General features: G+C 43.9%; 1 protein-coding gene across 4 annotated transcripts in view; it reads right to left on the bottom strand.

Moving 5' to 3' along the window:
- Nucleotides 1–15,196, bottom strand: part of NAA50 (N-alpha-acetyltransferase 50, NatE catalytic subunit) — a 328,119-nt gene that overhangs the window by 77,981 nt on the left and 234,942 nt on the right. The window lies entirely within an intron of this gene.

Genomic DNA, 15,196 nt, shown 5'->3' with positions numbered 1-15,196 from the left:
ATTTTTAATTCCTCTCAGAAACTGCCTGAGTAGAGGATGTGAGAAGACTGGGGGGTCCATGTTGTATTCTGCTGAAATAGCTGATGCATGAATCTTAATGGAAGAATAGGACAGGCCATTGTGAAAGAGCTCTGCCAAGTATTCCAGGATGTTAGCTATGTTTACCAGTGACAGTGACACATTTTCTCCTTTTGCTGCACTCCAAATGAGATATCTTTTCCATTTTGCTGAATAAGTTTTCCTTGTTGAGGGTCTGCGAGCCTCCAAGATAATGTCTTTAACCCTTTGAGATAAATCTGGGTTATTTTGTCTTATGCAATGTTCCAGGCAGCCAGCTGCAGCGTTTTTAGGTTTGGATGCAGGGTTTTGAAGTTGTTCTGTGTTAACAGTAAGGAAACTAGGGGCAGAGGCCATATTTGTTCCCGAGACATGCTCCTCAGTAATGGGTACCAATGCTGCCTCGGCCAGTCTGGAGCTATCAGGATGATCCTTGGGCGGTCTTCTTTGATCTTCAATAGCACCTTGTGCATCAAAGGAAGAGGTGGGAATGCATATGCTGTCAGGTTTTTCCAACTGAAAGATAGGGAGTCTACCTTCCAAGCAAGTGGGTGGTATGCCCTCGTGCAGACTTTTTTCAATTGGTGGTTGTGTGGGGATGCGAATAAGTCTATTTCTGGTAGTCCCCATTTCCCTGTAATGGATTTGAAGATGTCTGGATGCAGCATCCATTCGTGGGCATCCGTGGTAGTTCTGCTTAAGATGTCTAGTATATTTTCTTTTCCTGGTACAAATATTGCCTGTAACTGAATGTTGAAGCTCAGGGCCACATTCCAGAGGTCCATTGCCATCCGGCATAGAGGGTATGAATGTGTGCCTCCCTGTTTGTTGATGTACCACATAACTGTGGTGTTGTCCGTCCTTATCAGCAATTGACCCTGTCGAAGAAATGGTCTGAATGTCTGAATTGCCAGTTTTACTGCCAGCATCTCCTTTTGATTTGTGTAGGTTCAGCTGGTCTTGAGCCCATAAGCCTTGTATGCACTTGTCCAGCATGTGTGCCCCCCAACCGAGGTCTGAGGCGTCCGTTGTGATAGTCTGGCTTGGTTGAGTGCTGTGGAAGGGCAGTCCTTTGTTCGATTGACAGGCCTGAGCCCACCATTGGAATTCTTGCTTCAGGCATGGAATTATTGGAATTTGGGTTTCTAGGCTGTGCTTGTGCTGAGACCATAAATTCCTTAGGTACCATTGTAACTTTCTCATATGTAGTCTGGCATGTGGAATCAATATTATGCAGGATGCCATGTAACCCAGGGCTTGCAGGACTTTCCTTGCTGTTAGCTGGTTCTGCTTTGTTAATGCCGTGAAATAGAGAGGAAGGTGCTTCTGTTTTTCTGCTGTGAGGGATGCCATTTGATTTGGTGTCCAGCTCTGCACCCAAGAAAGTTATCCTTTGGGATGGTATCAGCCTTGACTTTTTTATATTGACTGTGTATCCCAGGGCTTGCAGTAGATGAATGACCTTTTTCAAATCCTTTGCTAATTTGTTTTTGTTGTCCGCTTGTAACAGGCAGTCGTCCAGGTAAGGGTAAATTTGAATTCCCTGAAGCCTGCAATGAGCAATTACTGATGCCAGACATTTCGTGAATACTCTGGGCGCAGTAGATAAGCCAAAGGGCAATGCTGAGAATTGATAATGCTCTGATCCTGCAAGAAATCTGAGGTATCTTCTGCAATTTGGTCGTATGGGGACGTGCAGGTATGCCTCCTTGAGATCTAGAGTTACCAGCCAAGACTCCTTGCCCAGCATGGGAAGAAGCTGCTGTAGGGTCAGCATTTTGAATTTTGGAACAATGAGGTATGTGTTTAGAGCGGACAGGTCGAGAATAGGTCTCCGTTGGTTTTCTTTTCTTGGCACCAGGAAATCCTTGCCCTTGTTCCATAGACTGTACCCTTTCTATAGCTCTCATCCTTAGTAAGTGGTGTATTTGTTCTAGAGCTTTTGTCTTTTGATTTGGAGGTAGGTTTGGCATTCCTCTCTTCCTTGGTAGAGTATGGAAGTGAAACCTGTAACCTTGGTCTATTGTCTGTACAAATTCCTCAATCTGGAAAATATCCCATGTGATACCACTCCATAAAGGTAGCTCATCTACGGAACTATCAAATTATAGGCCCATAGCTATAATGTCTCCATTAGCCAAAATTATGGAAAAGTGCATACACAAACAACTAATCTACTATCTTACCCAGAACAACCTGTTAACCAGCTCACAACATGGCTTCAGACCCCATCATAGCACTACCACTGCCCTTCTTTCTTTTACTGATTCTATTAACCATAACAGGAATGAGAAAAGAATATCATCAGCTCTCTTTCTGGACCTATCAAAGGCCTTTGATATGGTGAACCACCAACTACTTCATAACACCCTAAAAAACCTCTACTTAGATAACCAATCTTTGGCCTGGTTTCATGCCTATCTCTCTGATAGGCAACAAGCGGTACTCTGGCAGAATAAGCTTTCAAGCCTCCTACCCAACACCATAGGAGTTCCCCAAGGTTCCATATTGGGACCTCTTCTCTTTTCAATCTTTATAAATGACCTCTACAAAGCAATCCCAGATGCCATCTGTATTCAATATGCAGACGACTCGACATTAGTCTGTTCGGATCCATCTCTTGCCAACCTATTAACTAAAACACAATCCTGTTTTACTGCAGTTGAGACTTGGCTATTGGGAGACAACTGATTCTAAATCCAAGAAAACCAAATTGGTCCTCTTCCACCCCGCACAAAAGTCCATACCCACAACATTTACTATATATTCCAAAAATGGAACTACTATCTCCCCAGATCCCTATACTAAACTATTAGGGTTTCCATTGATAATAAACTTAGATTTGATATACATATCAATCAGACTATTAAAACTGTTAACAAGAAAATCGGGTCACTTTATCGCTTAAAATCCTTCCTCACTCCATGTGCAAAAATGGCCATTGCCCGCTCTCATCTTCTTTCTACCCTCCTGTATGCCTCCCCATTCTTACGAATCTTAATATAACTGACCTTAATAAACTATCATCCTGTTATAATCATATTGCCAGATTTGTAACCGGGATGCCTTATAGAACTCATCACTGTAACAACCTAAAAAACTTCGGGTGGATCGAATTCCCTAACCTTCTCCAGCAAAGCCAACTAATTCTGGCTTTTAAAATTCTGAAACAACCTGATAAAACTCCTGCACTGATAAAATTAATTAAACCGTACAATAATCTCAATAGTTTACGCTCCTCAAATAAGCTACTTGCTCAAACTATCAAGTCCAATAACGCAGGGGTGATGCACTGTTTGCCAATGCCATTGGAAAAATGGAACTCCCTCCCCAGTCTCACCATCATTTCCTCCTAAACCTATTCAAAAAGAGACTAATTCACCATCTCAAATCACATTGGCTCTGCCAATGTGCAAGTCCAGATTAACTCTCCCTTAGTTAGTGAGCTCTTCCTTCTCAGGTCTAACCTTTTAAAATCCCAGATGACCACTCTCTCTTTCTTCTCCTTTCTTCTTCCTCTTTCTTCCCTTTCTTTCTTTCTTCCCCTTCTATCCCCCCCTTGCACTCTAGTCATAAGTTTTTTTTTTTTCTTCTTCATGGTCAGACTAGAAAGAGAAAAAAGCATGTTGTATCCTGTGTCTGTCTTTTTTTTCCGCCTCAATAACTAGGGTAGTCTTTTTTATATACTTTATTGTATTTTTATCTTTTTGTTTAAACTACCAAAGAAAATAAATTGTTTTTCTTTAATTAGTATTTTTCCTACTGTTAATGTGGAGCTTTTCTCCCCGGGCCTCCGCTGAAAATGGACATGTATCCAGTCGGACCATCCCGGTCAACAAATGTAAAATAAAATAAATAAATAAATAAATAAAATCCATTGGTCTCCTGTGATGTGATGCCAGTTTACTGAAAATAAGGCTAGCTTTCCGCCTAAGGGTGCTTCTAGTTGTTCCCTGGTAGGCGGTGTCAGAGCCAAGTCACTGTGATTGTCCTGTGGAAGTGGCTGGATCTGTGGCAGTACTTCGCTGGTTGTTAGGCTGCCACTGACGTCCCCTGTAGGCACCTCTGGATTGACCCCTGCCTCTTGGGCGCCTATTCCTGCCTCTTTGAGCTCTGGAGGTGTCTGGAAAGGACCAATTCTTGGAAGGCCAGTTCCTACTAAACATTGGAGGCTGGATCTGTAAGAAATCCTTGACTGTCTGGACAGATGCTTTCTCTTCCACCTTCTTCAGCACCTGCTGTGCAGGGGAGCCAAACAAATTGAGCTTATCCATGGGAGCGTCTAGGAGCTTTGATTTAACATGGTCTGGTAAGGACTGCTCTTTTAACCATGCATGCCTTCTGATCACTGTACCAGTCATAGCTGATCTAAAGGAAGCCTCCAGTGCATCATAGCCGCATTTTAAGGAATGATTACTGACCTGCTGAATGTTATGTACCATTTCCTGAACAGATTTTTTGTCTAATGGTTCAGACGAGGACAGTTTTTTAGTTAACTGATCTAACAAATTCTTGATATTGAATCATGTGGAATTGGCAGTTTAAGGCCCTAGCCGAAAGAGTAGCAGAAGTATAAACTTTTTTACCCCATCTCTTTAAGGCCCTAGATTCCCTTTCAGAGGGGAGGGGGTTTTTGGCAGAGGTAGCTGCTACAGCCTTGGGTCCCTGGGAGATAGTTTCAGGATCTGCAAAAGGAGCCTTATACAAATGATGTGTGTCCGGAACCCTGTAGTACCTGTCGGGCTTAGCAGGGGCCGGAGGAAGAGAATCAGGAGCAGTACAAGCATCATTAAATGCATCATCCACAACAGTAAGTACTGGAGGAATGGCTAAAGGCCTATGCTGTGGCAAATGCAAAAAGGTCCTAAGCCTTTTCCTAGAGTCTGAAAAATCCTGGCCCTGCCATTGAAATTGTTCCCTCATAGCATGCAAGGTTTCCCCAAAAGAGAATTCCTCAGGCGGAGAGGCAGAAGGAATGGAGTCTTCTGCATCAGAGTCCTCATAAGGAGAATAGGGGCCCTCTGGAGGGTTTGTATTATCTGAATCATCAGAGGAATAATCTGAAGAAACTGGCTCAGGGGGCTCTGCTCTAGGCCTCTTCTCTGGAGGAGGGTGAGAGGCCCTGTCAGGGTGAGGTTGGGATCCCCGGATCAAAGAAATGAGATCCTCTGCTAGACTAAGCATTTGAGAACTAGAGCTAGGCCTGTGAGAGGGGGTCTTAGCAGGCACAGTCTTGGTATATTTTGCTGCTTTAGCCCTGGCAAAAGCCTTAATCGACATGGATGCAGGGGGCCTAGCAGCTCCACGTGCAAGAGTAGATATATCTAAAGGAATAGTATCAGATAAATCCTGTGAACCCGCAAGAGCAGGTGGGATTTCAGTAGCAGATTCAGCCATGCCGGATGAGGCCTCGGTAGGAGGCAAGCTTTCGGCCGAAGGAAGAACCGTGGACTCTGTTTCAGCCGAAACAGAGACACTCGCGGTTGACTTAACTGCGGTTTCGGCCGAAACCGCGAGTGTTGGTCCTTTTCCTTGCGCTTTTTAGTTAATTGCGAAGTCGGAGTTTCCGACGGCATATTGTAAGCAAAAGCGGAGCAGAAAAACTCCTCAGCAAATTCCGACCGACGTTGGAGTGTCCGTCGGTTGAAAGCAGCACAGGCTAGACAAGCTGCTACGTCGTGGTCTGGGTCTAAACAAGGTAGGCAGTAAGTGTGGAAATCTTTATGAGGTATTTGTTTCCCACAAGTTAAACAGTTATTCACTTTTTCTGACATAGGCTGAGGCAAGAGAGAGTCCCCAACGGGGTACTTAGCTTTTTAGAAGTCTTCGGTAGTAGTAATCTCTGGTTCTGACCGACCGGCACTTGCGAACAGCTTCTGCTTCGGGCGCCACGCGGCAAGAAAGACCGAGGAAAATGGCGTCGGCTGATAGCTGCACTGCAGCTATGACGTCGGGTGAAGTGCGACATCAGCAGAGGCCAGACCCAGACTTTGGAATCCGGCTGACCGAAGGGCTGCCTGACGACAGGACAACCCATTTGTTAGGACTGCAGATGCATCCTTGAAGGACATCTGCTCAAGGCTAGGGTAATACCTGCAGGGGCCACAATCTGAGAGTTCCATCACATCTCGTTTCCTGTAGTCCAGGGAGGTACAGTGGATATAAACGTTGACACACCCCCTGTTAAAATGCCAGGTTTTTGTGAAATAAGAGACCACAATAAATCATTTCAAAACTTTTCCCACCTTTAATGTGACCTATAATCTGTACAATTCAATTGAAAAACAAATCAGTTAGGGGAAATAAATACATAAGTGTACACACCCTTAAACTAATATGTTGTTGAAGCACCTTTTGATTACAGCATTCAGTCTTCTTGGGTAGGACTATCAGCGTGGCACATCTTGACTTGGCAATATTTGCCTACTCTTCCTTGCAAAAGCGCTCCACATCTGTCAGGTTGCGAGGGCATCTCTTGTGCACAGCCCTCTTCAGGTCACCCCACAGATTTTCTATTTGATTTAAGTCTGGGCTCTGACTGGGCCATTCCAAAACTTTGATTTTCTTCTGGTGAAGCCATTCTTTTGTTGATCTGGATGCATGCTTGGGGTCATTGTCTTGTTGAAAGGTGAAATTCCTCCTCTTCTAGCAAACACCTGAAGGTTTTGGGCCAAAAGTGACTTTCATTTGGAAAGTACAGTTGTGTACACTTACCATAAACGCAGATGTTAGAGTGTTTTCACTGTTGCAGTCATTACCATCTGGATAATCTGCTGGCAGGTTGCCCTCATTCGGCCTGATTAACAAAGTCTTGGGTCCTGCGTCGGTTGCTGTCCTTTCTTCCATGATGTCAGGTAGTCAGGGGGTATAAAACATGCATTAGACGCCATTACATCAGTTTTTCTTGCTCCAGATGTCAGATGCCCCCCTAATGTGGAGCAAATAAAATTAAAAACACAAAAATATACCTCCAAACAAAGGCAAATACACCAAAAAGGCTTTTAAGCATAGTAAAAGAAAGTAGAGGTACAGCCAGAGAAAAGTAGGGGGCTGGAGGGAGGGTAACCAGGACTGCAACAGTGAATATACTCCCAACATCTACATTTACGGCAAGTGTACGCAACTGTACTATGTTCTTTGTGTTTCACTGTTGCTGTCATTACATTTGGGTAGATTCCCAAAACTATGGTTGGGAGGAGGAGTTTATACACCATTAGGGCCAGCTATAAGGTCCTGCAAGACAGCAGTGGCAAGGCCAGCTCTGGATTTAGAGAAAATTTGTAAATGATAATGCTTGGTGAAAGTATGTACAGAACTCCAGGTAGCAACTTCTACAATATCCCTGGTAGGAACATCTCTGGGAAAGGCTGCAGAAGTAGATGCAGCCCGGATAGAGTGAGATCTGATCCCCTGGGGGACAGGTTTTCCATGGTGCTTATAGCAGAAATGAATGCGATGGCTTATCCATTTAGAAATGGTTTGTTTTGAAACAGCCTTCCCCTCTGCCCCTGCAGCAAAGGCTACCAGCAATTGTTCAGATTTTCTTCGAGATTTAGTCCTGTCCAAGTAGAATCTAAGTGGTCCGTGCACATCCAAGGAGTGCAGAATCGGTTCCCCTTTGTTCTGTGGATTGGGAAAGAAGGATGTCAAATGAATGGACTGATTAAGAGCCACATTGGAAACCACCTTGGGCATGAAGGGTGGACTGGTCCCTCAGAGATACCATGTCCGCATGAAAGACTATGAAAGGCTCCACTGTCATAAGGGCCTGTAATTCAGATATTCTTCTAACTGAAGTGATTGCTAAAAGGAAGGCAGTTTTCCAAGAAAGAAATTTTAAGTCTGCAGTAGCAGCTTGGCTCGAGAGGAGGTAGGTGAGCTTCTCCAAAACAAAGTCAAGGTCCCAGGCAGGGGTAGGAGATCTCCTGGGTGGTCTCAAGTTCTTTGCCCCTCTGAAATACTGCATGAGCAATGGATGAGAGAACAGGGGTGGTTCTGTGTTACAGTGAACTGAAATCGCTGAAGCGTGGATTTTAATAGAGGAAAAAGACAGGCCCTTGTGCAGCACCTCAGTTAAGTATTGCAAAATCTGAGGTAAATTGGGCGCTTCTGTGCTCATCCCTAAAGATTGGTTCCAGGCACAGAATCTTTTCCATTTGTCAGCATAAGATTTTCTAGTACTAGGTCTTCTCGCCTCCAAGATGACATCCATCACAGGTTTGCTGAGGAATAAGGGTGAATTGAAGTGATTAGCCAGGCTGCAAGATTCAATGTTGGAAGCTGAGGGTGCAGAATTTGGTTCTCCTGCTGAGACAGCAAGGAAGGGGTCTGAGGCAGGTGCCAAGGAGATATTTGCGACACACTGTGCAGGAGTGGGTACCAGTGTTGGCGTGGCCAGTCTGGAGTAATCAAAATCATTCTTGGTTTGACCTGTTTTAGCTTAGACTTTTAGCAGAACTTTGGAGAGCAGAGGCAGAGGAGGAAAAGCGTAGAATGAAAACTGAAGGACAGTGCATCCACTTGCCAGGCTTCTTTGTGGGGAGTCAGTGTGCGAAACTTGTCCAACTGGTAGTTCTGGGGGGAGGCAACTAGATGTCAGAGCTCCCCCATTTGCTTGTCAACAAGTTGAAAATCAGTGGTTCCAGTTTCCACTCGTGTGGATCCATGAGATTTCTGCTTAGTCCATCTGCCAATGTATTCAATTTTCCTGGCAGGAACTGAGCTTGTAGGTGCACTTGGTAGCTCAAGGACGTGTTCCACAATGCCATGGCTAGTCTGCAGAGGGGGTAAGAATGTGTACCCTCCATTCTTGTTTATGTACCACATAACCATGGTGTTGTCCGTCTTTACCATTAGTTGTCCTGGAAGAATGTAGTCCTTGAAGGCTGTCAGAGCATTCTGTACAACTAACGTTTCTTTCTGATTGATATGTAGGTGCATTTGATTTGGGTTCCATTTGCCCTGAATGCACTTCCCTGCCAGGTGAGCCCCCCATGGATAGTCTGATGCATCTGTAGTTAGGGTTTGGACGGCAGAGGATAGTGTGAATGGCAGTCCCTTGTTTTGGTGGCAGGCCTCTGCCCATCATAGGAATTCCAGGCGTAGGCAAGGTACGATAGGAATAATCGTTTCCAGACTGTGACAACGTTGGCTCCATAGACTTAAGTACCACTGTAGTTTCCCTCATATGCAGTCTTGCATATGGAATTAGAAGAATGCAGGAGGCCATGAACCCCAAGGCTTGCAGTATTTGTCTTGCAGATAAGCAGAGTTTTTGTGGCCACTTGTTTCAAGTAAGTTAACAAATGAATTTGCTTCCCTGGTGTGAGGAAAGCCATCTGGGCAGTTGTATTCAAACTTACACCCAGGAATGTAATCTGTTGAGAGGGTACCAGTTGTGATTTATTTTTGTTTATGGTGTACCCCAGACAAGTTAGAACCCTTTTTACAAACGCCAGATGATTTAGAAGTATGCCCTGGTTTTCTGCCTGAATTAGACAATCGTCCAGGTATGGAAATATTTGAATATTTCTTTGCCTGCAAAATACAAGAACTGGAGCCAGGCTCTTTGTGAATACCCTGGGCGCAGTAGACAAGCCAAAGGGCAGTGCAGAGAACTGATAATGCAAGTAGCCTGCTTTAAAGCGTAGGCATCTTCTGCAAGATTCCCTGATTGGGATGTGCAGGTATGCTTCTTTTAAATCTAGAGTTGCCAACCAGGCATCCTTGCCTAGCATAGGAAGAAATTGGGGAAGAGTTAGCATCTTGAATTTTGGAATGTCCAGAAAGGTGTTTAGAGTAGACCGGTCCAGAATTGGACACCATTATGTCTTTTCTGGGTACCAGAAAAAGTCTGGAACAGAAACCTTGTTCCTTTTCCTCTTCTGGTACTGGTTGAATAGCCCCTATGTTTAAGAGGGAGAATACTTGTTTTTGAGCTTCTGCCCACTGATTTGGGGGCAGGTCTGGCCACCCGTTTGGTGTTGGCAACGTGTGGAAGTGAAATCTGTATCCCTGGGACACTATTTAAAATTATATTTAAAACCCATTTGTCCTGGGTTAGGAGTTCCCAGTTCTTTGCATGAAGAGCAATCTTTTCCCCCCAAAGGGGCGGCTAAAAGGTAAGTGCTTGGTAATTGTAAAAGGAAGTCACCGAGACCATTTACCATAGGGGGTTGTCTTATTTCCAGATTTGGAAGTGGAGGTCCCCCATTGCTTAGTTCTGAGAGTCCCCTGGGACTGAAACCTGGTGCTTTTGGTGTGTCTGGGTTTAGCTTGAGAGGATCTGAAAGGAGATGGAAAAGACCAATTCTTAGGAGGCCAGTGCCTACTAAATCTTGGAGGTTGCACTTGTAAGAAATCTTTACCAGTCTGCATAGATTTAGCTTTATCTTCCACCTTTTTTAGAACTTCTTTGGCCTTATTGCTGAACAGGCGATCCTGATTTAAAGGAGCATCCAACAATTTCGCTTTAACATGATCAGGCAAAGATTGCTCCTTAAGCCAAGTATGCCTTCTAAGCACAGACCCATTAACAGCAGCCCTGCGGAAGGCCTCTAAAGAATCAAAACCACATTGCAAAGTACGTTTCCCAACTTGTTCAGCAGAATGCAATAAATCCTGTAAATATTTTCCACACAGTCAGGAATCATCATTTTCTGTTTAAGCAGTCCAATAATATGCTGTTGATATTTTAACATATGAATCTGGCAGTTTAAAGCCCAGATTGCCAAGGTTGCAGAAGTATAAACCTTCTTACCCCATCTATCCAGAGCCCTGTAGTCTCTATCAGAATGGGTAGGATGTTTAGCAGTAGAAGCTAAAATGCCCTTGGCCCCTTGAGAAATGGTTTCTGGATCTGCAACATGACTTTTGAAAAGGAACTTGTGGGACTCCAGAACCCTGTAGCATCTGTCAAGTTTACTAGGAGCCGGAGGCAGGGAATCAGGGGACATACTGGATTCAGAGAACACATCACCATCAACAATGTCTAGTACAGGAGGTATAACCAAAGGCCTATGCTGAGTTAGGAGGAAATCCCTAAGCCTCTTTTTTTTGAATCAGAAAATTCCTGACTTTCCCAGTGGAAATGCTCCCTTAAGGTATGTAAAGTTTCCCCAAAAGAAAAACCCTCAAGAGGGGAAGCAGAGGGAATGGAATACTCTGCATCAGAATCCTCTAAAGTAGGTATGGACAAATCCAAGTCATTAGAAGAATCAGAACAAACAGAATCCTGATCATAAGATTCATAATCAAGCTCAGCCCTAGGCCTGGGGGGGGGGGGGGGGGGTTGACTACCCCTAATTAGAGTAATTAGATCTTCAGCCATTTTGATCATTCGCTTTTTAAGGCATAGGGGCCTGAACATGTGGCCTGGGCATCAGTTTTTTTAGACTGAGATCGAGATTTAGGCCTTAGTAATGAAGGTTGAGTCTATTTAATATGCACGTCTGTAGGCCTGAATACACCCTCAGAAGCCGGTGTCTGCACAGCGGCTCTGGACCCATCCAAGGTAGAGACATCCACGGGTTCCATAGGTGAAGCATCTCGCGGCATACCGGACTCCGAATGGGTCTCAGTAGAGGCCTGTGAATCAGAAGTAGCGGGTATCAGGGGCTGCAAAAGCGTCTCACTGAGTACCGGCGAACTGGCGACTGGCTTAAGAGAAGCGTCTTCGGCAGTTTTGGACCTCGGCGGCCCATCTCTGTCTTTATCTTTGTGTTTTTTCGGAATCTTGGTAGTCTGATGGCCAACAGACGACATTTCTGGATAATTTAACAGAGAACCGAAATATTTAGAGGCAAAAATGTACAGACGCTGGATAGTGCGCGGATTAAAGCACAAAACCGACAGCAAGGTACGTCGTGGTCAGGGCCTAGGCAAGGAATACAGTACCAATGAAAATCTTTGTGAGGTATTTGCTTTCCACAAGTAATGCAATTAACTTTTACTGACATTGGTAAGGAGCAAGACAAAGTTTCTCCAATGGGGTACTTAGTTTAAGCTGAAGACTTCAGTTCTGAAACTCGAAAACGAAAATTTCAGGAGTCAGCCGACCAGCACTTGCGAACGGCTTCTGCTTCGGGCAGCGCACGGCAAGAAAAGACTGATGTAATGGTGTTGTATGCATGTTTTATACCCTCGACAACCTGACGTCATGGAAGAAGGGACAACAACCGACACAGGACCCAAGACTTTGTTAATCAGGCCGACTGAGGGCAACCTGCCAGCAGATTACCCAAATGTAATGCCTGAAACAGTGAAACACGAAGAAAATCTGTTCATAATTCCCTCCACCTTGACTAAAGCCCCATTTCCAGCTGAAGAAAAGCAACTCCAAAGCATGATACTGCCACCACCATGCTTCACCTTGGAGATGGTGTTCTTTTGCTCTTTTGGTGATGCAAATGTTGCTTTTGCGCCAAGCATACCTTTTGGAATTGTGGCCAAAAAGTTTTCAGCCTTGGTCTCATCAGACCATAACACATTTTCCCCACATGCTTTTGGGAGACTTTTACTGTTTTGCAAATTTTAGCCAGGCTTGGATGTTTTTCTATGTAAGAAAAGTCTTCCATCTTGCAACCCTACCCCATAGGCCGGACATATGGAGAATATGGGAAGACTGTTACATTTAGTACACAACCAGTTCTTGCCAGAAATTCCTACAGCTCCTTCAGTGTTGCTGTAGGTCTCTTGGCAGCCTCTCTGACCAGTTTTATCAATTTTGGGGGGGATGTCCAGTGCTTTGCAACTTCACTGTTCTCATATTTTCTCCACGTTTTGAGGACTGTCTTCACAGTGTTCCATGGTATATCCAATGCTGCGGAAATTTTTTTGTACCCTTCTCCTGACTGATACCTTTCAACAATGAGATCCCTTTGATGCTTTCTAAGTTCTCTGTGAACCATGGCTTTTGCAGCAGCAGGCAACGGAGTAAATGTCAGGAAAATCCAACTAGGACAGCTGAACTTTATTTGGAGTTAGTCTTTGATGGCAGGTGTGTACTTGAGACTGAATGCTGTAATTAAATCAAAAGGTGCTTCAAAGTATTAGTTTAAGGGTGTGCACACATACAACCAGCTTATCATACTTTTTTAAAAATATTTTGTCCCTAACAGATTTGTTTTTCAATTGAATTGTACAGGTTATAGGTGACATTAAAGGTGGGAAAAGTTTTGAAATGATTTATTGTTGTCTCTTATTTCACAAAAACCTGGCATTTTAACAGGGGTGTGCAAACTTTTTATATCCACTGTACATCTCGGGTCATTCGCATCCACATGGAAAATGACAGTCATATTTGTACTTTTGGAGTGACCTGAGTATGTGTTATGCGGTGGATCCTGGCACCTGATAAAACTGACAGTCACCTCCTCCTTGTTCAGCCTAGTGAGTGGGACATCAGTGTGCCTCACAATTGAGTCTATGATTAGTACATTGGGCAAAGTGTTTTGCCTTAAGGACTTGGGTTGAGGGGCGCACTGTGGTGGTGAGCTGTGTTCAGGGGTGGTGGTGTGTTGTGGTGGTAGAGTGCGTTTCTGTCTCGGGGGTCTCTGTTCTTTGGGTAAGAGCCTCCGCAAAGGTGGGTGTATGGTTTGTGTTTCTACGTGTGGGTTGTGATGGTTGGGGTTTGAAGGCTTAATTTGCCCATTTTAGGTGAAGTGGTAATTTGTCCAAAAATATGAAGACATAACTGGAATACACAGCATCTCCTGGAGCATTGTTAGACTGGTAGCCAGAAGTTTTTCACTGCAGCGCATCTCTGTTCAGTTTTTTTTCTTTTACTTAAGAAGATGGTATTACAGAAGTTGTGGGTAAAATTATGCCCAGTGATCACCTGAGTGTAGATTACATGCTGTCGTAGTTCCAATGACTATAACTTTAAGACAAGACAATAGCGAGGCCTATACGAGAGGTTTGAGGAAAGTTTTGCTACTTTGTTGTAGCATGCCTCTGACTTTGCTGTGTGGTTTGCAAGTTTCAACTATAGTTGATGCAACACTGAAAACCCCTACCCTGGTACTACCTCTGTCCCACACACTTACAAGCATCAGGCAGGTATAGATCTGATCAGTTAAGTTTCAGATTTTCATTTATAGTTACATTTAGTAGTTTACAGGTTTATAGATCCAGTAGAACTACCAACTTACTTTCTCCGGAAGACGGAGAAAATCGCCCTTTACACCAAAGTTAAAAAAAATGCCCCGAATGTGGGGCTGTCATCTCAATGTAGGCAAAATCTCAGTGTAGGTCAAAACCTCAGTTTAGGCTAAAATCTCCATGCTGGCTCCCAGTCTTCCCTGTTGCACCTAAAAAATGTTAAACCCCAGTTTTGGCTGAAATCTCAGTGCTGGTTCCTGGTCATCTTTGTCATACCTAAAAACGTTATAAAGTTGCCTTGGATGTGGGGCTGAATCTCAATGCAACAAACAGTGTTGGCTAAACAGAATAGATTCTCAGTCGTTCAGTCAATGCAGAAATACCTCAGTGTTAGCTAGCGGTTAGATAACAGAAACTACAAAAAAACTCCCAATCGCTCATTTAAGGATTTTATTAGAATCTTTGCAGGAAGCTAACAAGAGTGCTGTCCAGTGCTGGTTTAACACTGACAGAAGAGCTATTTATTCACAACTTTGAGGGTGTGTCCCAGGTGTTTGACGAGTCGTAGTGAGTGGATGTGGAAATGGCAAATGCCTTTATTACTACATTGGAGATAACATTTAAGCCCGGGAAACCCTGGCACTCAAAATTCAACAGTATACAATCTTTAACAGATTCTGAATTTAATAGAATAAAAGCATTCAAGTTAATAAATCTCTAGGTTTGTGAGCAACAATCTGAAACTTTGGCTTTATATCCTAAACAGTATTCGTAATGACCTTTAGTATCAAAGATTAAAAAAGTGTTAGTGAGCTGAAAAGGCCCTTATCGTAAATAGTGTGTGTGTGTGTGTTCTAGTTAAAGCTATCTTGTTTATTTAAAATTTCTCTCAACACATTTCAGGAAGTACTGCGAGTGGAGATAATGCGCTCTTGTTGATCTTAAGGGTGGTTTTACATTCGGGAAAAGATAGATTAATGGTGGAGCACTGAAGTTGGCAGGTGTTTTTGTGTTCTTCCTCAGGAAAGCTTCCTGGGGG

This window comes from Protopterus annectens, chromosome 5.part1 (genome assembly GCF_019279795.1).
Source record: "Protopterus annectens isolate FY-2018-M chromosome 5.part1, PAN1.0, whole genome shotgun sequence".
NCBI lineage: Eukaryota > Metazoa > Chordata > Ceratodontiformes > Protopteridae > Protopterus > Protopterus annectens.
Note: the sequence above shows the minus strand (reverse complement) of the source record. Positions and strands in the feature narration are given on the sequence as shown.